The sequence below is a fragment of the Misgurnus anguillicaudatus genome, unplaced genomic scaffold (assembly GCF_027580225.2).
Source record: "Misgurnus anguillicaudatus unplaced genomic scaffold, ASM2758022v2 HiC_scaffold_28, whole genome shotgun sequence".
NCBI classification, from domain to species: domain Eukaryota; kingdom Metazoa; phylum Chordata; class Actinopteri; order Cypriniformes; family Cobitidae; genus Misgurnus; species Misgurnus anguillicaudatus.
This window is the reverse complement of record NW_027395278.1, coordinates 236,339-259,018: the sequence shown is the minus strand read 5'-3', so window position 1 is coordinate 259,018 and position 22,680 is coordinate 236,339. Positions and strand designations below refer to the sequence as shown.

Below are 22,680 nucleotides of genomic sequence, written 5' to 3'. Positions count from 1 at the left end.
TTGTGTATTGATAACTATCAGCAAAACTATGATTTTACTACACTAACCATGTAACTATGTTTTTTGGAAACCATAGTTGTTGTGGTTACCATTGTTTTACTACAGTAACCATGTTTTTTTTATTATTTTAACTGTAGTAAAACCATGGTTAATTTTCGTAAGGGTTTCAAAATGAACAATTTGGTTTGCATTTCACTTACGAAAATTAACATTTTTTTTTGTGGTAAAAGTGCAATCACCATGTTTTTTGGTGTATTGATTATTAAATAATTTTACTACACTAACCATGGTTTAACTATGGTTTTTGATAAACATTGTTTTTTTGTGGTTACCATGGTTTTACTACAGTAATGAACGTTTATAAGACACTCGCTACGTGAATATTTTTATACGCTTTATGATGTACGAGTATATTGAATGAATATACGTCATGAATTACTGCTTGTTTACGTTGCACCGTCCAAAGGCGAAGCCTTCGCTTATGAATATTAAGTAGGCTACTAATGGTTTCGCGGGGCTTCCCTTACCAAAATTTACCATGGTTTTATTGTGGTAAAAGTGTAGTAATCATCATATTGATTACTAATTACTATCAGCAAAATATTATTTTACTACACTAACCATGGTTTAACTATGTTTTTTGAAAACCAGGGGCACGTTCAATCTCACACCGGTGCACAACGTTTTGCTACGGTTTCCGGGTTGAACGACATGTTTCCTGGAAACGGTGTGCAACGGAATGCAACAGGTTTTAGAAGCGTTTTCTCTTGTTTGGTGGGTGTGTCAGAAATGTCGGCCCAATCAGCGGCAAGATGTATAAAACCACGCGGTAGTAAAGAAACAGCTTGCTCAATGGGTTCAAGTTGGAATGTTGTCTTTCATTCTGGACGGCAAGGTCAGTGACTGTAACATTGAGGGTCTTTTACAGTATTAAACACACATTTATAACGATTTCATCAGTCCTCAGAAACATTTAAAAAAGAACACAAAGAATGGCCTCTCAGCTACCGTAGTTGCAACGCTTACGTCATCACAACAGGGCGTTCAACGCATCACCGTTTCTGTTTAATAAACGTTGTGCAACCCCAGATAGCAATTTCCTTTGGACCGGATCCGCATGAAAGCCTTTAGATCCGTCTGTAGCGGACATACGGTATCTGACTGTGGGCCAGATCTGCACCTGATAAGATTTCAGCTCTGCTAGCAAAGCTGTTTTTTCATCGATTTACAGATTTGTCCCAGGTCCGTTTTCCGCAACTCAACCGGAAGTCAGGAGATGCGTTTAAAATACAAAACACTAATTTGGCCCAAACCTGTGATACGGATATGGGCAGAAGGAGCAGGTAGGCTATAAATTGAACAGAGAAGTCAACTAGCCGGCTGCTGTAGAATAAAAGTATTTTGAAATGGCACAAATTTAGAAAATTAGAAATTTAGAATTTAGAAGTGGCCATCAATTTAGAAATGATGGCCACTTCATTTCTACTAAGCTATTGGCTCAGATTTGTGCCAGTTAGACTTTTTAGTGCTGTTTTTCTACAGTCAGCAGATTTGGGCCAGATCCACTTACCACATCAGAACCAAAGATTCCAGAAAGACAGTTCACTGATGTGGCCCACATCTGTAATATTGACCCAAACCACCTCCAAACTGTTCCACTCTGGTTTACTGAACAGAGCCGAACGCGCGAAGTGAGTGAGGTCCGTCCGTTTGAGAGACGTTATGCTGATCTGGCCCTCATCCGTACCACGGATTATAGCCAGAAACCGTTGGAATAGAGCAAATGAAACTTTTGTGGGGGTGCCCATTGCCATATTTCGTTATTAAATCCTGATTTGTTAAATCTTACAATGGAACACTTGCACGTAGCCTACACAAAAATGTTTAATTCACTAACAAAGTATTAGGCTTGTCTTAAAATGGAAGATTTACCACATAACTAAAAAAAATACATTAGCAACTGTCCACTATCCAAGTGCAATGGTCCAAGCTGTATTGCCATCCTGGGAAGAAAAAAGGTTGCGAACATCGTGGGAAAAAACGGCACTGGCGCACATAATGGATGGCAACATGGGTACGTATATTGATTTTTTAAAACTATATTTCGTTGGCAATGGTGTGATTATGGTGAATATAGTGTTATGGGACTGCAAGTTTCTGCTTTAAGTTTTAGTTTGCCCCAGGGGCGGTTCTAGACCCTTTTAAGTGGGGCTCCAGCCACCCTGCCGTCATCTTAGCCCCCCTAAAATTAGTCTTAATTTTTCTACCAAACTATCAAATATATTTTTCTGAAGTTTTATTTATTTGTAAAAACAATTTATTCGAAGATAATTATAAAAAAAACGCAAAATGCAGGACATTTAGAAAAATATTACGAGTTTATGAGGCATTTGATTAGCTTTGCTGTTCTGCGCATGCGTCGTAACCGTCAGTGGAGGAGAGCTCGAGCGCCTGTGCTTCAGGTCACACAGAGGGAGCAATTGTTTCATAAAATATCCAGCGTGGAAGCTCAGAAGGTATTTTCGCTAATGTTTTAATTTGTTTGCTAACCTGTATGAGTGCAGTCATGTCTACAAAATATATAAGAATATTTGCCGTCTTAAATGAGATAATAATAGTTATCCCCCGTTTATAATTCAAAACTGCTTTGCATACTGAAGCCGTGCCGTTTAAAGTTTGCCGTTGTCATGACACATTTTGCAATACTTCAAGGTCTATATTTTTACCGTTTTCTAGTTAACAGTAATACCAGCTGTGAATAATATGATGCTAAGTTATCGAATGTGCAATTGAGAAATATGTCATATGAGTTTAACCCACGAAATTAAACACACAAATAAGATAGACTATAAACAACATTCAGTGACTTGTTTGCTTTTATAGATGGATATATAACGTTTTTTAAATGCTGGAAAGGAGAGCAAACAGGTGGAGAAAGAGTTAGAGAGACTGAAGAGGTCAGAGACAGGTAACGTTAAGAGATGATAAAGTGATTGTTGCAGTTTCATAGTCATGATAAATGTTATTATTATTAGCCCCTAAAATAAACATCATTCCATTATTTACTTACCCTTATGTTGTTTTAAAACATAACAGCTTTTATTTTCCGATCAGAAACTAAAGGGGTCATGTATGATTTATTACAGTCATATTTAGAATCACTGCAGGTTGTTGTTAGTAAGTTTATGAATCTGGTTATGCATGCTAGAAGCATGCATGATACATCTGGAAAGTAAAACTGATTTATAATGTATACCGAAAAGTACAGTCTGACTCGTATAAATATAAATTCTCATATAAATTGTTAGTATTCATTAAACTTTGAATAAACATATAGTATACATGAACTTGAATTCAAGATACACAATAATAAATAATAGTAATAAATAACACTTATACCTTTTATATCTGTTCAAGAGAATTTTTATTTATTTTTATTAGGTTAATAATAATAAGGGCTTGGAACTATATAGAAGAGTAATGTATATGTAGCCTACATGAATTTATTAATATAATAATACTGGTCCCAATTTGCAAAAAGGCATCACAATGCTCTCTTCACATAATCACTGAGGGCTAAGCCCCCATAAGAATGAAATCCTAGAACAGTTTGCCCCATCCCGCTATCAGCTATCGTGAAGTAATTACCAACCATTTCGTTCGAAAAATTCTAAAACAACGATGTTTTTAATACTTTAAAATAACATTTGATAAATGAACCTTTCTCTTGGAGGTTCCTTAAACAAAAGGCTGCATAGGAGGTCGCATTTGTAAACTGCATACGTCATAAAGACTGTCTTGTTACAGAATATTAACAATTATAAAGTTTTACACTATTATATTTAGTTAATCGTAGCTGTATTTATATTTAGTTAATTGTTGTAATATGCTTATGACTTGCGAATGTAATGCTCAATTAACTGAAATAAGGCAGGCTTGATGACGTACTGTATGCATCCTGCATATGCGACCTGCGGAGGATGCAGCTTTCTGTTTGAGTAATATCAGCATAAAGGTTTCTGGCTAAAGCTTTCACGGTGCAATGTGCATGCATTATATTCTGTCTTTTACTGCGTGTGCTGTTTTGTTTGGGTTTCCAAATGTTCGTCTGACACGCATTGTGAATCAGGGTATCTTCCGTCCATTCCATATTCGTTTTAAAATTAAAAATCAAAAACAAATTGAATTTTCATTTATCGTTTTCATTTATAAAATGAAAAAAGAAAAATAGAAATTTATACATTTTTCTAGTTACCCAGCAAACATTGGTCCGACGGCAACGTCGTGTCCCTGGCCAAAAATAGCCGCGGTATGATGGCATAAATCGGTGAAAATATGTAAAAAAAAAAAAAAAACACATGTCATAAAAATGCATTCAGATACATTTGTACATGTCTATAGTTCTATGGGGTTACATGTATAATTGTTACTTTGACTTTTAGCTACGTGTACTTCAATATATACCCTGATGTGAATTGGATGCATGTCTTTTACAGGTGCATTTATAGTCCATCATGACATAAAAAATCCTCGGCATGCAACCACGAGGAGAGGGGGAATTTACTAAGGAGTTTTGTCTATATATTATATAAAATCTACTGTTGGGTAAGTACATTTTGTATTATTTGATTAACGTGCTTAAGTTTTACTCGTCTGACACAAATGAACCAAAATAAACATTGCCAGAATTGTCCACACTGAGTATGGCTAAAATTAGCTAATAGGCTAAAAGGTACTTTGAACTTACACATGTTATACCATAGTATAAAGTATGTTTAATGATACAGTCAAAGTTATTACTTTAGCTTATTTATGCAGCCTTTGAGAATTTCTTTCAGAAATTAAAACATCTGAAAGAGAAAAGTCATTTGGCATGATGGATTTGATTAACATTGCACATGTAAAATGTTAAATACTGTTCTGTATTAAAAGCTCAGCATAAGTGTTTGATTAACTTCCTTTGCTTTTGTTTTGTACAAAGGAAGAGCAGAACCTAATCCAAATAAAAATAAAAAAGCTGTTAAAAGCCAGGTAAATGCCTCAGTTTTATACACTTAAACACATAGGAGTTGGTATTTGTGGGGTTAATATCAGTAATTACAATTTCATTTTATTTACAGTTGAAGGTGGTCAACACAAACCAAATGAAGATGTTGCACATTCCACAAACAATAAAAAAGAAGGTATGGCAAACTGTAGATATGGCTTAAACAGTCAGTCTACATATTTGTTAATGTTCTAATGTGTCATATCTTCTTGTTTGTGCTAAAGATCAAGTTTTGTGTCCAACACACTTGGATGAGACGTGCCCGACCCCTGACTTTGTCTACCCAACATTAAGTTGTAAGTTTTTGACTGCTTTGCTTTATTTTGAAAAAGAATCATGCTTTCAAAAAGGACTTTTATATATTTCGATATGAAACTCAAAAATGTATATAAATTGTTTTGGTGTATTTTGTTTACACAGGTGATGGCACACTTCATGACAGTAAACATCGGTATCAAGATGGTGTGATTGATCTATACCCTAGAATAAGCTGTGACACTATGAGACGTACGTGCTACTGATGCTTTTTGTTATTTTTTTGGTGCATTCCCACACTATACAAACACGTTGCTTGGCTCCAAAGTGCATACACTTTTGACTTTATAATGTCATTCTCATTTATAGGTAAACATTTATTCCATCAGGGTTTTGCCTGAATGTCAACATAATATCCCAAAACTTTGATATAAAAAGTGATTTATTTTAATATTTTACACTACTATGTTTTTTTTTAAATACATTGTGCATGTGTATGTTTATTGTACTTAATGAAATTACATGCAAGGTGTAATTTGTTTTGCAGGGTGACATAATGAACAGCCATCTTCCAGACAACCGAAACAGGCAGAGTATTGTTTTCTTGTGTATTGTCATAAACCTAAAGAGGATTTTTTTGTAATTGTACAGTTATGGTGTTATTCATTCATTAATGTGTCCTTTCTTACCTTAAATAACTTGTCATTTTTCACTCCTTTTGTTTTTAATGTCTATATAGTATTGTCTACAATCCCAAATTCTGGATTGACGCCCCAGTACCAGAAGGCACTCCAATCCCAGAGAGCATCCCATTGTATGTGAGAACTTTACAGTTGCATCTTATTTTAAGCAGATTCTACTAAGGATGCACAATATATCGCATGTGATTGTCATTGCACATCTCGTCAGTGAAACTGGTTCCATGATCGCCATCACCTGCTTTGATGGAGCGGCATTTACTACACAAAGCCTTAGTTCACTGACAATTGGGGCAATTTCGCATTAATTATCGAGGACGCATCTCCTGCGATACATGCGATATGGCCCAGCTTGTCAGTTAACCTCAGCTTTGTGTAGTAAATGCTGCTCCATCTGAAAGCAGGTGATGGCAATTTACTACTAATCAAGGAACCGGCTTCACTGACGAGATGCGCATGATATCGCATGCGATTTATCATGCATCGCTATAAACTACATTAGTGACAACACAGCTTAGAGTATAAACATTGACATTTCTCTGAATCTGAGTTAATAGTTACAAATACAGAGCTTATAATGTCTGTCATTGCTCAACCACAAAGACCTAAAGTACAGCCATCTGATTTCATAACTAATGCAGTATTACACTGTGAAGTGATATACTGTTAATATTTTAAACTACCATATAATTAACTATATTTGTACAGGTGAGGTAACACAACGAAAAAATAACAGGATGGAGACTACCTGATTCTTCACCTATGGCCTTAGCTTCAAATGCAAGAAGTAAGAAATGCTATATGACGTGTATTTTGCATTATGAATGCATTGTGAATACATCAAAGATGTTGATAACAAGTTGATCTGTGTAAGTTGTGATATAAAGAATATGTATATATATTTCCATCTATCTTTCTATAACATTATTTCAATTGTTTTCACATTTAGGTCCAGCAACTGTCTGAGCTGGTGGATATTCTATCAGAGACTGGATGAACAACGTTATGAACAGGTATGTGTTTCCCTTGAATTGTGTAATCCTGCATAATATTGCAGGAATATATATTGATTAAAACCATAATTAACCCAGCAATTTATATTACTTAAATTCAGGATTTAATCTGTCACACATCCCTTGTTCAAAACTATTAAAGTTCGTAGTGGCTCAAACAGTCAGCCATACTGAAAACAAGAAATAAAATCATAATTTCAGTGTAAGCCAGTGGTGTCAAACTCAATTCCTGGAGGGCCGGCGTCCCTGCAGAGTTTAGATCCAGCCCTAATCAAAAACACCTGATGCGTTTAATCAAGATCTTCAGGATTACTAGAAACTTCCAAACAGTGCCTGGTTGCATAAAACTTTAAGACTAGTCTTTAAAGTTAGTCATGAATTTTTTTCTTCAAGACTGATCATAACTGTTTTAAGTATGTTACATAGAAAGGTAGATTGGTCTAATTTAAATCCAAATAATAAGACTGATTAGCCCTAACTAATTGCTAGTTAGTCAGAATCATTCTTAAGACGCAGTTTTAATGTCACGGCTATGTTTATGCAACCAGCCACAGGTGTGTTGGAGTTCATTGGAGCTAAACTGTGTAGGACACCGGCCCTCCAGGAACTGAGTTTGACACCCCTGGTGTAAGCCATTACTTGTCACCAAAACCTATGGATGAGGATATTGTTTATAGCACATGTTACATGGTAGATGAGTACTTGTGAAGTGTTAAAACATAGTGTGTGTTTGAACATTGCATGCAATTGCTATGTTGCACATTACTGTTAATTGTGATTTATTGACCATTAAGGTTATTTGTCTAAGGTGAAGTAATCTTACATTTCTTTCACAGAATGATGTCTAATTGTCTTATGGCAAAGTTCAATATGAGGGGTGGTGGACATCTGGAAAAGAAGTCTTTTAAAGGCACACCTTTGTATTATGTTATTCAAGGTAATTTGGGGAATATGTTGATCTAAAAAAAACTCTTGTTCTTGTATATTGATGTAATTTTTATTGCTATGATCCAACACAGTCTCACCCCATGGCGTCAATATTTGACGAACTGGGGACTTCAATACTATTAGGTACGCGAAATTAAACAGTTGTCACCTGGCGTTGGGGTTAGAGTTAGGTTTGGGTAGGGATGTCATTATGTAAATCTAACCCTAAACCGACGCGAAAATGGTAAGAAAATAGGAAAGAGAATGCCACAGACTTAATAGTATTGAAGTCCCCAGTTCGTCAAAAAATGACACGAAAGGTATACCCTCCGCGTCAACATATTGACGCATGGTCAAGTGTCGTCAAATATTGACGCCATGGGGTGAGACTGGGTTGCTATGATTTATGTATTTAGGGGACATCACAGCTCACCTTTCTGATCTAACACTTATTTAAAGCATAACATCTTTTATACAATAATTTATATATATATATATATATATATATATATATATATATATATATATATATATATATATATATATATATATATATATATATATATATATATATATATATATATATATATATATATATGAAGAGTTTGGTTCCAAAACGCAATAAACGCCATTTTTGAAAAAAATGAGTTACTGCCAAAATCAGCATTATATCAGGTCAGTAGTTAAAAGTAAATTCTTAATTTTACGCAAAATCCAATATCCGCCGTGTTATTCTGTCATCTTTTCTCCCTTTTTTCCCAAAATGCGACAAACGCCACTCCCCCTTTTTTACAGAACGCAATAACTCCATTTCTGATATTACAGCCCACCGTTCACGCAATGTAAACAAACAATGGCGGACGCGCTGAGTACACGGAGTCCTGCTTTTCCTCATCTACTTTGTACTACGTGATCAACAAATAAAACAAAATAATACTTTAATTGCATCGCTAAACCTGTGATGGTTTTCTGTGATGGGAAAGAAACGTAAGCCATCAACATCTAATATTTTCCCTGAGAGGCACTCGGGAGACGGGTGCTTGTTCTCCCGACAGCATCAAGCTTCTCATGCTAACACATTGACCCCAGAGGATCTTATGAAAAACTTTCCATTATTTTACTCAAAGTCAACGAAAATCGAGCAGGACCAAAAACATTTTACAGCTGATCTCTGTGAAAGACGTTAAGCGAAGACGTCAAGTAACCGCAATGACAGGGTTCTTAATATGACAAAGTGTTTTGATTAATAACATTAATGTTTATATTTTTAATTAGTGTGTACAACTAGTCAACTAAATGAATATAACATGGCAAAGATGAATGCACATTTATATAGGCTATTGATTCAATAGATTTATAGCATTTTGAATAAAAACTTGTCATGGATTTATTGCATTTTGTGGAAAAAATAATCCGTTTTTATAATAAATCTTTGAAAATCAACTTATGGATTTGATTTTTTTATGTTTTTATAACCTAAAGATGCTATGTGAAAGTTTGTAACAGAAAATAGTTGTTTTCATCTTGTCACTTTCTTGGTATAGAAAACACGTTTTTACCAAAATTTGTCAAAATGGATTTATTGCGTTTTGGAACCAAACTCTTCATATATATATATATATATGAAGAGTTTCGTTGCAAAACGAGATAAATCCGTTTTTAACATTTTTGTCAAAACATGTTTATTATTCTGTTATCATGTTATTATCTTGTTATATGGTGCTACCTAGCTGTATTTTTTAAGTTATGAAGGTTTAAATCAAAACAAACCAACTGCAGTTGAACAACCAAAAAACAAGATTTCTGAAAAATTATATATATATAATTTTAGCTGTAGACCATAAAGATTTTGAAAGTAAGTGCATGTCATTTACCTCAAATGTTTAATTGTATTTATTTAAAAAAGAAACATATTCTTCTCTTCCCTCAGATGCTGTGAGGAGGTGGAGCCCAAAAGCCACGGACTCGGAAATCGATGCAGCTATGGCAGACCACCTCAAGCACGCTCCAGGAAGAGAGCTAGGGGTTGTGAATACAAAAAATAAGCCAAACAGATGTAATGTGTTAGAGATAGTTCACACAAAAATGAAAATTGTTATAATTTTCTTACCCACGTGTTTCAAACCTGTATACATTTCTATTTTTTGCTGAACACAAAGATTGAATAATGTTTGTAACCAAGCATTTTTCACAACCCATTAACTGTCATAATCATTTTTTTTTACAATTGTAGTAATGGGTTGTGAGATCTGCTTTTTTAAAAACATTCTTTCAAATATCTTTGTGTTCCGCAGAACATAGAAAGGTATACAGGTTTGAAACATGAGAGGGAGTAAATGACTAAATATTCATTTTTGGGTGAACTATCCCATTATATAATAAAGTATTTTGAAATTGTTATTATAGTTAAAAAAATAAAAGTCTTAAATCAGAACATGCTTCTTTTTTGCTCATGTCCACAAATAATGTGTTCTTAAATGTGTTTAATGCCTAAAGACCTACACCAAGCGACAAGTGCTATGGTTGTTAGCTTATATACATTCTGAAAATTTCATGTGTACTTTATGTAGATGGAGGCCTATGATTATTGCTTCTGACTGTAGGGTAATAAATATAAGGTAGCCTAAACACATGAAAGACTAAACATCACATAGGCCATAAATCCCAAAAATAAGGCATAGGCATCGATCTGGTACGCGGATCTGTGCCGCATCTCTATGCGGGACTGGGCCAGCTCTGTTCCATTTCCAGTTCAGATCCGTGAAACTGATCCTGACCACTTCTTGGCCGATGTGCGTTTGGACACTGGACCGTGTTAGTTAAACGGATCTGATGCGAATGGAATGGTATGTGTGGGCCAGCTCCACCCCAGTGTTGTTTTACTGTTTTGGTACGAGAGTGGGCCAGGGCTGACCCATCTCTGGTGCAGAGCCATGAAACAAATCCTGATCACTTTTGGCCCGTTGTGCATTTGGACACTGGACCATGTCCGTGAGATGGATCCGGGGTGGATCGCATGGTAGGTGTGGGCCAGATCCACCCCAGTGTGGTTTTGCTATCTGGTACGTTTTGTCGGGGCTGAACGCAGCCCAGTTGTCAAAACATGTTTTAGTGGTTACCATTGTTTTACTACAGTAACCATGTTTTTTTTATTTTAACTGTTGTAAAACCATGGTTAATTTTCGTAAGGGGTTTAAAATGAACAATTTGGTTTGCATTTCCCTTACGAAAATTAACCTTTTTTTTTTGGTGGTAAAAGTGCAGTCACCATGTTTTTGGTGTATTGATTACTAGCAAAATTATTTTACTACACTAACCATGGTTTAACTATGGGGTTTGATAACCATGGTTGTCAAAACCATGGTTATTTTGTGGTTACCATGGTTTTACTACAGTAATGGTTTTTGTTTTGTAAATGTAATAATAAACCATGGTTAAATTTCCTAAGGGTTAAGAGCCAATGAGCGCCAACTATTTCAATTTTTAAGTAAGTTTGAAAAGCATACTTTTTTTTTACAAAAAAGATTTATGCTTTTAATCTTACTTAAAAAAACGGAAAAATAAAGCTTGTGACGTTTTGAAAACGGTAGTTGGCGCTCATTGATCGAAACCCTGCAAATTAACCATGGTTTTACTGCAGTTAAAACAAAAAACATGGTATATATAAAAAATATATAAAATATTGTTACTGTAGTTAAACCATGATACACAGATAACATTTGTAGTCTATCGCTTACAACAAATAATAACCAGTAGGCTTCACCAAAAACATGGTTTGCTACTTTTACTATAATAAAACCATATGGTTTATTTTCGTAAGGGTACATAAGCATCATTGCTTTGCTCTGTTCTTATCATTATACCGAATTGCAGTGACTTGGTGACTTGAACAATAAAATTGGCCGGTAGATGGCAGCAGCATGCAGATAAAAGGTGCTGCTGGGTCTGAAAACTTATGGATTCATACTCATTCATATCATCTATTTGTGTAGTTTTGGCAACAATTTTGGCACATCTCAGTAGAGATTGTGACACAAGTGTGAAATAAAAACGACCCCATAAACTTTTAGCTATAAAAAAGCACCTCATGAAAGCATATGGACCAGAACTGTACAGAGTAAGCCAGTGCCAAATATAAATGAGATGATAATACACATTTAGATTTAGTATGAAATTGATAGAAACCATGTTATAAATAATAAGACACCTCTGGAGCCTCAGGACGTGGATCAGGTGTTGTCATCTCCACCTAAACCCCATGAGCTCAAGCATGTCTATATTTGACAGCAAAAGTGTCTGGATAGATCCCAAAGGCTTGTACACTTTCCTGTACTCTTGTATAAAATATGTTCAGTAAATACAGCTGGCATTATAAACAGACTTGTTAGATGGTACTTGGTACCTTACACACACATCTTACGGCTTTCTTATAAGTACTGCCATTTAAAGGAACATTTCCCCTTTAAAAATGAAAGCCCGTTCATCATGTACCTCAAGTTTTTTTTAAGGCTTTCTTGAGTGAGTTACTTAGCATAACGTCTATACAGTGTATCTGAATGGTGATCACAGCTGGCAAGCATGATTTCCCGTGCATCACAAAATAAATTTTATTTTATTCCTCACACAAAGCTATCGTATTTTTTCAAAGACCTGAAATGTAAGTTGTATAGGCTGCCTTTATGATGTTTCTAGTGCTTTTTGGAGCTTGACAATTCAATTCACTTTCATATAGAGGGAAGCAGATCAGACATCAGCCACATTTCATTTGTGTTCCACGGATGAAAAAAATTCACGTACGTTTGAACTCATTTTTGTGTGAACTATCCCTTTAAATGCATACACGGGCATACGGCATCACAACAGGATGGGAAGATAGTTCAGGGGAAAAGGAAAAAATGGAAGGAGGAAGAGTAAACAAGAAGGTCAAATAAAGGATTCCACCATGCAGCTTAGCAGGGAAAAGTGCTTGTCAGGCAAAGGGGGTGCTGGAGAGAAACTAAAATTGTAGTAAAGACAGATAAGAGACCTATGTTTTGATCTGTGAGCTGTGAAAACTGTCTAACCCCAACCCCCTACTAGCCAAGAGCTATTTCTCATTTATCGCTGTACATGAATTTGGTGCAATATTCTTCTGGGGCCATAAAATAAAGTTGGATTAGAAGTGAAGAAGGGTCTCATAACGCACACACGCTATAGCCTGTTAAAAACACCCTTCTCATTGTTATTATTACATTACTTAGAAAATGTGAGTGCAACCTGCTGTACTGAAGTAAGCACTGCAATTATGAACACTGTATCTCTGTGTGACTCCAATTATTCCTCAACATGTAATCTCTCTTACTCGCTCGCTGAATTTATGTGACTTTCAACAAGAAAGAGCTGAGGGGTGAGATAATGATAAAAATGGCATTATTACATTTTCTAAAGAAAAACATTTTCTGCCTGTGTAGAAGTCACTGTCATGATGCTAAGGTGTTGGTGGTTATGCGGTGTTGTGCGTAGGTTGTTGCTCACTGGCTGTGTAGGCTGTGGCTTGGGTTTCTCCTTCAGAGAAAATCAATGGGACTTTTTTCACCCATGTTATTGTGCACAAGTTTGATTTATGTCCGTACCGCAAACAGTATGGAATGAGTTACGTGCCAAAATGTATTACATCGGGTCAGGGGGTTGTTCGGAAGTATTAACAATCTGTCTATTTGTCCGTCTATCTACTGTATTCATTCATCCATCTGTCTGTCTGTCCATCTGTCCATTCATCCATCTATCTATTCATTCATCTATCAATCCATCCATATATTCATCTATCTATCTGTCTGCCTGTCTGTCTATCAGTTCATCCATCAATTAATCTATCTGTCTGTCTGTGTGTCTGTCTCTCTGTCTGTCCATTTATTTATTTATCTATCAACCCATCCATCTATCTGCCATCTATTCTTTTCATCTATTTGTCTGTCTATCTATCTGTCTGTCTGTCTATCTATCCATCTGTCATCCATGCATTTGTCTGTGTTGTCTATCTATCTGTCGGTCTTTACGTCATCTTTTCATTCATCTATCAATCTAGCTATCCATCCATCCATCCATCCATCCATCCGTCCGTCCGTCCATTCATTCATTCATTCATTCATTCATTCATTCATTCATTCATTCATTCATCCATCCTTCCGCCTGTCTGTCTGTCTGTCTGTCCATCTATTCATTCATCTACCTATTTATCTGTCTGTCTGTTTATTTATTCATTTATCTATCAATGCATCCATCTATCTGTCCATCTATTCATTCATTCATCTATTTATCTGTCTGTCTGTCTGTCTGTCTATCCATCTGTCATCCATGCATTTGTCTGTGTCGTCTATCTATCTGTCTGTCTTTCCGTCCATCTTTTCATTTATCTATCGATCTACCCATCCGTCCGTCCATCCATCCATCCATCCATCCATTTATCCGTCCGTCCGTCTATCCATCTATCTATCTGTCTGTCTGTCTGTCTATATATTCGTCATCCATGCATTTGTCTGTGTCGTATATCTATATGTCTGTCTTTCCGTCCATCTTTTCATTCATCTATCGATCTAGCCATCCATCATCCATTCCTTAATTTATTCATACATAAATCCATCTGTCTGTCCCTCTGGCTGTCTATCCATCTATTCATTCATCTATCTATCTATCTATCTGTCTGTCTGTCTGTCTGTCTGTATATCTATCCATCTGTCATCCATGCATTTGTTCGTGTCTCTATCTGTCGGTCTGTCTTTCCGTCCATCTTTTCACCCATCCATCCATCCATCCATCCGTCCGCCTGTCTGTCTATCCATCTATTCATTCATCTACCTATCTATCTTTCTGTCTTTTTATTCATTTATCTATCAATGCATCCATATATCTGTCCATCTATTCATTCATTTATCTATCTATCTGTCTGTCCATCTGTCTTTCTGTCTGTCTATCCATCTGTCATCTATGCATTTGCTGTGTCGTCTGTTTATCTGTCTGTCTTTCCGTCCATCTTTTCATTCTTCTATCGATCTAGCTATCCATCCGTTTATCCATCCATCCATTTCGTCCATATCTATCTATCTGTCTGTCTGTCTGTCTGTCTGTCTGTCTATCCATCTGTCATCCATGCATTTGTCTGTGTCTATATATATCGGTCTGTCTTTTTCATCCATCTTTTCATTCATCTATCATTCTAGCCATCCATCTATCCATCCATCCATCCATCCATCCATCCATCCATCCATCCATCCATCCATCCATCCATCCATTCATCTATCTATCTATCTATCCATCCGTCCATCTGTCTGTCTATCCATCTATTCATTCATCTACCTATATATCTGTCTGTCTGTCTGTCCATTTATTTATTTATTTATCAATCCATCCATCTATTTTTCCATCTATTCATTCACCTATCTATCTATCTATCTGTCCATTTATTTGTCTGTCTGTCTATCTGTCATCCATGCATTTGTCTGTTTCATCTACCTATCTATTGATCTAGCTATCCATCCATTCATTTATCCATCCATCCATTCCGTCCATCTATTCATTCATCTACCTAACTATCTGTCTGTCAGTCTGTCCATTAATTAATTCATTCATGTATCTATCTATTTGTCTGTCGATCTATGTGTCTGTCTATCTATCCATCTGTCATCCATGCATCTGTCTGTGTCGTCTATCTATCTGTCTGGCTTTCCATCCATTTTTCATTCATCTATCGATCTGTCTGTCCCTCTGTCTGTCTGTCGCGTTACCTATTCATCCTGCTATCTGTGTGTCATCTATTCATCTATCTATCTGTCCATCCTCTCTGTCCGCTACTTATCCATCATTCGTCTATGTGTCTGTCTGTCTGTCTATCTATTCATCCATCCATCCATCCATCCATCCATCATGTCCGTCACATCTTCTTTGATCTGCAGTCTTCTGCAGGTCATATGGAACCTAAGGGACCTTTGGTTCCTGTGTGTGCAGAAAAGTGACCAATTATTCATCAAAGCTGAAAGAAACCCACCTCCACAGGGTTCCTTCTGGCTATTTTCTTTTTGTGTCATGTTTGTATATCTTTTATCACATTTCCACAGTTTCCCCTCAGGTATACCGAATGTAGACGCATGCTCAAATGCAAAAACAATTTGTGGTCTTAATAATACCATCAAACACAAGACTGCAACATACTAAAGCCTGGACGCAACACAACAGGTGCCCGAGTATTGAAACGAGCCCACTAAATCCTATTTCGTGCTACAGTATCTTTCAGGTAAAGAGTTTTTGGCAAGCTTATGTGTACATTAACTATTAAAGCTCTGACTCTCTGTGGTCAACCACATCATAGATTTATTTTCACCAAGTAAACAAGTCAGTATGCAAACATGTGAAAGCAAGGAGGCATCAACACGGAGACCATACTGTAGAGGCCAACCCATATTTATCAGTTCATCAGAGGAGACAAATGAAAAAAGACAAGCTTTATTTCACTCTCATTATTTGATACTCGCAAATGGAGCGCTTCCCTCTCATTCTGTGCCTGTCACAGTGAAACAAAAAGCTTTTTAGTTGGGAGGAATTATTTGAGATAATGTGCGTTCTCCCTGTGAGACTCACAACTGATTTAACCTGGCTGCGAGTTGCCGTGGAGATGCGCTAGAAGGGTGTGCGCCACTGCGCCGCGTCTCTCTTGGTTGCTGATGGAAATAAACTGGAGAAATGAGGAACGCTGAGATTCTAATGAGTCTGTGCTACACCTTCACGCGCCTAGTGAAAATAAAAAAAAATATTTGCCCTTTGTTTGACATTGTTGCGATCACATGACCAGTTAAAAGGCAGCATGTTTTTATGGCGATGTAGAGGTGATGGTTTATATTTAAAGCTAAAGCTTTGCATGCATATGAGTATTTAAATGCATAGTAAAGACTTCATGTCAGCATCTTTAGTTTTTGCAAGCACGCACAGAATCTGATCCAATAGAATATGGCAGAAACTGGAACAGACTCAATTCACTTTAATATCCACGTATAGGCCCATATTTTCCCCAGTCGCAGTACTCTTTGAAGTTTTTTGTACTTTTTAGAGATAGCACCTTATATATTTGTATTATAATTTCAAATATATCAATAATAATAATAATAATAAAGTCACTTTCTTGTCCCTACAGCCTAAACTAGTATAATAATAGATAATACAGATCCAGCAACCTTGCAGATTTTGTGACAAGATTACCTACTGTATACTGAAAGTATGGAAAACACAATACACTTAAGGGCTTTTCACCCTGCTTTCACACTTGTATTTCACAGTTTTTCTCAGTCGCTTTGGAGCATTTCTCAAACCATTCTGAAAATTTGCAAAATAATGTGTGCATTTCTCAGAACAAATCGTACAAACTGCAGAACATTATGGATGTCCTGCAAAAGCCTATAGCTTGTTCAAAATCCTTAGATTTGATTATGAGAGGCATATAAATAAAATAAAAAAGCTCACATATAAGTAATAAAAAACACAATATAAAAAATAAATAAATAAAGTTTTTAATTTCAATTTCATTGTGACATTAACCAATACATTATAATACCCTGTCAAATAGTTTTATAACAGCATCATGAATATTTTTCTTGACCTCAACTACCTGCCCAGTCTCACCAAATTTCTTTATATAGTCACGTAAAGTTTTGATGTTTTTTTCTTGATATTATCACAAATTTCCGAGTTTTTTCGTGATCGTATAACGAATTCCTGTTTTCGTGTGATTATCACGTATTGGTAACTCAACTGTTTTGTCCTATTTTCTTACCATTGTTGCTTCGGTTTAGGGTTAGATTTACATAAAATGACATCCCTACCCAAACCCAACTCTAGCCCTAACGCCAGGCGACATATAAAAAAATTAATCCGAAAAAAATAGTATAAACCAATATATAAAGTGACATTCTTATGCAAGTAACAAATCTAACCCTAAACCGAAGCGGCAATGGTTTGAAAATAGGAAAAAGCAGCTGAGTAACCAATACATGATAATCACACGAAAACAGAAATTCATTATTTGATCATGAAAAAACGCAGAAATTCTTCAAAATATCAAGAAAAAAGAATAAAAAATGTACGTGACTATATCACGTAACCTTGCGAGACTAGGTAGCAACTACAGCGGTACAAATATAATTTGTCATTAAGATGTCATTAAGGGTTAATACTCTGTCAAATAGTTTTATAACAGCATCATGAATATTTTTCTTGACCTCAACTACAGTCTTGGGTAAGTTACTCAAAAAAAGGAATGAATTACTAGTTACTAATTACATCTTCAATCATGTAATAAGATTACTTTACAAATTACTCTCTCCAAAAAGTATTTCATTACTTATTTCTAATTACTTTCTAAGTTGATGCAAGGATAGGCTTGAAATGGCTCAAAGAAATAATATATAAAAGTACACCAATTATTCTGGTCCCACTTTAGGGTCCAATTTTCTCTATTAACTAACTATTAACTACTTCTGCCTTAATATACTCCTTATTAATACTAAAGAAGTTGTTAATTTTAAGTATTGGTAGAAATGGTGAGGGTTAAGGATGTAGAATAAGGTTTTGCAGAATCAGGCATTAATATGTGCTATTAAGTATTAATAAACAGCCAACATCTCATTAATATTAATGCTAATAATAATAAACCAGTTAATAGTGAGAATTGTAAACTAAAACCATGTTAAATCTACTGTATTATAGTATACATAATTGTTTTACAGTCCATACACAGTATTTAGTTACATCAGAAGTAACTGTAATTAGATTACAAGAAAAATAAGAGTAATCTCTTACTTTACTTTTTCAAGAAAAAAGTAATTAAATTACAGTAACTAATTACTTAGTTAATAGTTACACCCAACACTGAGTGGTAAAAATATAAGTTGTCATTAAAATGTCATTAAGGGTTAATACTCTGTCATATAGTTTTATAACAGCATCATTAATATTTTTCTTGACCTCAACTACAGTGGTACAAATATAATTTGTCATTAAAATGTCATTAAGGGTTAATACTCTGCCAAATAGTATTTTAACAGCATCATAAATATTCTTCATAATGATTTTTTTTTACATTACCTCCAGGTGTTAGAGAAATAAAATCAGTCATCCAATAATAATAATAATAATTAATATATATATATATTTTTTTTATTGCATTTGGAGACCGATTCACCTAAAATTAAATGAAAACAGTACAATAGTGGGGTTAAGCGTTGGGGCAGTATTGATGAAAACAGTTCGCAAAAAAAAAAAACATATCACACAAAAACAGTTATTACAATAAATAATTAGATATTTTGTTTGTTTTTTCACCTATGTCAGAAACTTTCAGAACCCACTATGTGAGAAAGAACAAGTTCTGTTAGTTGTCAGTTTCTTATGTACTGTGCATATAAATTAAGTATAATATTTTTACGTGTCTGTTGCATTTTGTTTAAGGTATTTAAAATTATTTGACAAAGTATTAACACTTACTGACATTTTAATGGCAAGTTCAACACTGTAGTTGAGGTCAAGAAAAATATTCATGATGTTGTTCTAAAACTATTTGACAGAATATTAACACTTGATATTTAAAGGTGCAGTGTGTAATTTTTAGAATGATCTCTTGGCAGAAATGCAAAATAATATACGAAACTATATTATCAGGGGTGTATAAAGACCTTTTTATAATAAACCGTTATGTTTTTATTACCTTAGATTGAGGCGTTTTATCTACATACACAGAGGGTCCCCTTACGTGGAAGTCGCCATTTTGTGCCGTCATGTTTCTACAGAAGCCCTTAACGAACAAAGTTGTCTCCGACAATGACATGTTTTTCCGGTGGCGGCTACTGTACCTTCTCTATACGTTTTAAAAGCGAGGGGTGAGCAGTGGACTGAGCTGTTGGTTGCAATTCGCAACCTCACCACTAGATGCCGCTAAAATGTACACACTGGACCTTTAAATGACAGTGTAATGTAATGCTAACCCCTAAAGCTAGGTAGTTTCTTAAGTTTGATAATTATTCTGCTATATCATGTTTATGACATATTTATGACAAGTTATGATGTATTGGTTTATGTCAAGTAAAAATTATGCCATTAAAAATGACATAATTGAACAAATGACATTTAATGCCAGTTGTCATAAACATACATAAAATCTCCTTCATGTTCATGACACGTGTCATGTCATGATTATGAATGTGTCATGTCAGTCTTATGAACGCCCCTTCAAGGAAAGTGTAATCGGATAACCTATTTCAAGTGAAAGGCCATTTACTGGACAGTATGTACAATATTCACAATGTACACACAATAATTCACAATATATTGGGTACTGTATGTGGCTCTGGAGTGTAATAACAGGCATTACTATTCATAAGCTGTCAATGTGCAGAGTCCAGCATAGACTAATAAAGAGTCCAGTGTAGACTAATAAAGTGCAAAGGGTATCAGAGTGCAGAAGTCTTATCGCTCGGAGGAAAACCCGTCCCATAGCCGGCTGGTGAGAGACCGTCTCTCCCACCCGAGTCTATAATGATCCTCTGGGCTTTTTTCAAATAGCGTGGTGTAGATGTCCTGGTGGAAAACCACCGAGTTAATTCTAGTTGTAGCCAATTTCTCAGGTTAGCAATAAATAACATTATTTTATTGAGAAAATAATATCTTAATAAAAGTAATATTTTTCTAAACAGAAAATGAGTCTGCAGTTTTAAATGAAAAGTAGAAAATATTTTAATAAAAATAACAAGAGGTAAAATTGCAACCAAGTTAAAGGGATAGTTCACCCCAAAATAAATATTATATCATTATTTACTTACCCTCAACCTGTATACATTTCTTTGTTCTGCTTATCAACACAATGGAAGCTATTTTGAGAATTGTTTGTAATCAAGCAGTAGGAGCACCATTGATGTCTATAATAGAAAAAAATACACTGGGAGTCAATGGTGCTCCAGAACTGTTTGGCTTTAAATATAATGATGATGAATGGAATCACATACAGGCAGATATTCGGATGAAAAACAAACATGTAAAGTGTCGTGAGGACACACGTTGCATACAAATGGCACAGTTTCAGCTCCATTAATCACATTTTACCATCTTTAAATCCTTTCCACAGAATTATGCAAATCTTTCCCTGAAAATCCATCAATGTTTAAAATGTAAAAAAGGAGCATTGATTTCATTTGTCCCTAGTTATCTGCACTTTCCTTCTTTTCTCAGGGTGTTATATGTCCTTTACCTTGTTGTTATGGATGATGGTGGATCTGATTTGTCTCTTGTGAGGTTTAACAGAAGTGAATCTCCCCCCCCTCCTATTATTCCCTTTTGCATTCTCTTGTCCCACTTTTTCTTTTCTTCAGAAAGACCCACCCATCCACACACACACCACACGCACAGCCCGTTCTTACCTTTCCGTCGTCTCCACCCCTCTTTTGTTACTTTGTCACTCTCCAGTTTCCTTTAAACTTCATCTGTACCTCCATATATTTTATCATCCACACACCTTTCATTGTATCCCTCTCACGCTCCCTCGTCCCCAGTTTTCTTTACCTGTCTTTCATCTGTTCTACTTTCTCCTTTGTTTTTCTCCCTCACGTCATTTCTGCATCACTAAGATGTGGGGTTAAATGTGGAAATAAAGTAAATGCAAAAGGAGGCAAAAGTTAAACCCATTCAGCAGAACAATCCATCACTCTGTGCGGCACGGCCTCTCATCTGATTAATCATTACATTAACATTACAGAGGCAACGGTATGTGAAATGGGCCAAGGAAATTTTTAAATATTAAATTTAGGGCATCACTCCTCATCCAATTCCAATAAACAGCATCATTGTGACTTTTGCTATTCACAATTTAAGAGAGTAAGCTTGGGTAAATTTGGGTAGAGTGTGCAAGAAGTACTAAAAAAAGGCATACCATACACCACAGCATGGATAATTTGCACAGTATGGACATTTCTGTATGCATGGAGCAATCTAATGACCTGGAACGTTTGACTATGTGCATGTGCAGTATTCAGCGGAGCTCACTGTGTGGAAAACTGAACCACAGTGCAATACACTTGACTTCCTTTTTCAGTAAAAAGAATAAAGACAAACACAGCAAGCAATTTTGTCGTCTAATAGTCGTCAAAAAAACCTGGGCCTATATTCTTAAAGCTTCTTAGAATCCTCTCACGGAGCTCCTAATTTAGCTTAAGAACTTCTATGTAGGATTCTTAGATTAAGAGCAATATATAGAGTGGGGAAAATAAGTTTTTGCCACATCAGCATTTTTATCAGTAAAGGGATTTCTAAGTGGGCTATTGACAAAAAATTTCCACCAGATGTAGCCAAATATTAAATTTATACAAAGAAATCAGAACATTTAAGTATACAAGTTGAGTCATAATAAATAAAGTGAAATGACACAGGGAAAAGGAATTGAACACACTTTATTAATACTTTGTAGAAAAGTCTTAAATAAGAAGAATGGGCCAGAATCACTTCGGAGCAATGCGGACGACTGGTCTCTCCATACAAAAGGCATCTAGAAGCTGTAATCAACAACAAAGGCTTTTCTACAAATAATTAAATAAAGTGTGTTCAACACTTAATCCCTGTCATTTCACTTTATTTATTATGACTCAACTTGTATACTTAAATGTTCTGATTTCTTTGTATGAATTCAATATTTGGCTTGATGGCTACATCTGATGGAATTTTTTTTTGTCTTTTT

General features: G+C 35.4%; 1 long non-coding RNA gene across 9 annotated transcripts; it reads left to right on the top strand.

Annotated features, from left to right (window-relative positions):
- The first annotated feature begins 1,697 nt into the window (after positions 1 to 1,697).
- On the top strand, positions 1,698 to 10,374 carry LOC129416793 (uncharacterized). 9 transcript variants are annotated; one of them, XR_012368295.1, is made up of 13 exons: positions 1,699 to 2,074; positions 2,884 to 2,968; positions 4,497 to 4,605; positions 4,982 to 5,031; positions 5,121 to 5,183; positions 5,272 to 5,343; positions 5,468 to 5,554; positions 5,850 to 5,890; positions 6,042 to 6,116; positions 6,709 to 6,787; positions 6,950 to 7,013; positions 7,850 to 7,950; positions 9,871 to 10,374. It is a non-coding gene; the product is annotated as an uncharacterized lncRNA (long non-coding RNA). The 9 variants fall into 9 exon arrangements; XR_012368299.1 differs by lacking the exon at positions 1,699 to 2,074 and adding an exon at positions 2,097 to 2,516 and having other exon boundaries at positions 5,468 to 5,671; XR_012368300.1 differs by lacking the exon at positions 1,699 to 2,074 and adding an exon at positions 2,099 to 2,516 and having other exon boundaries at positions 5,850 to 5,895.
- Positions 10,375 to 22,680: the final 12,306 nt, after the last annotated feature.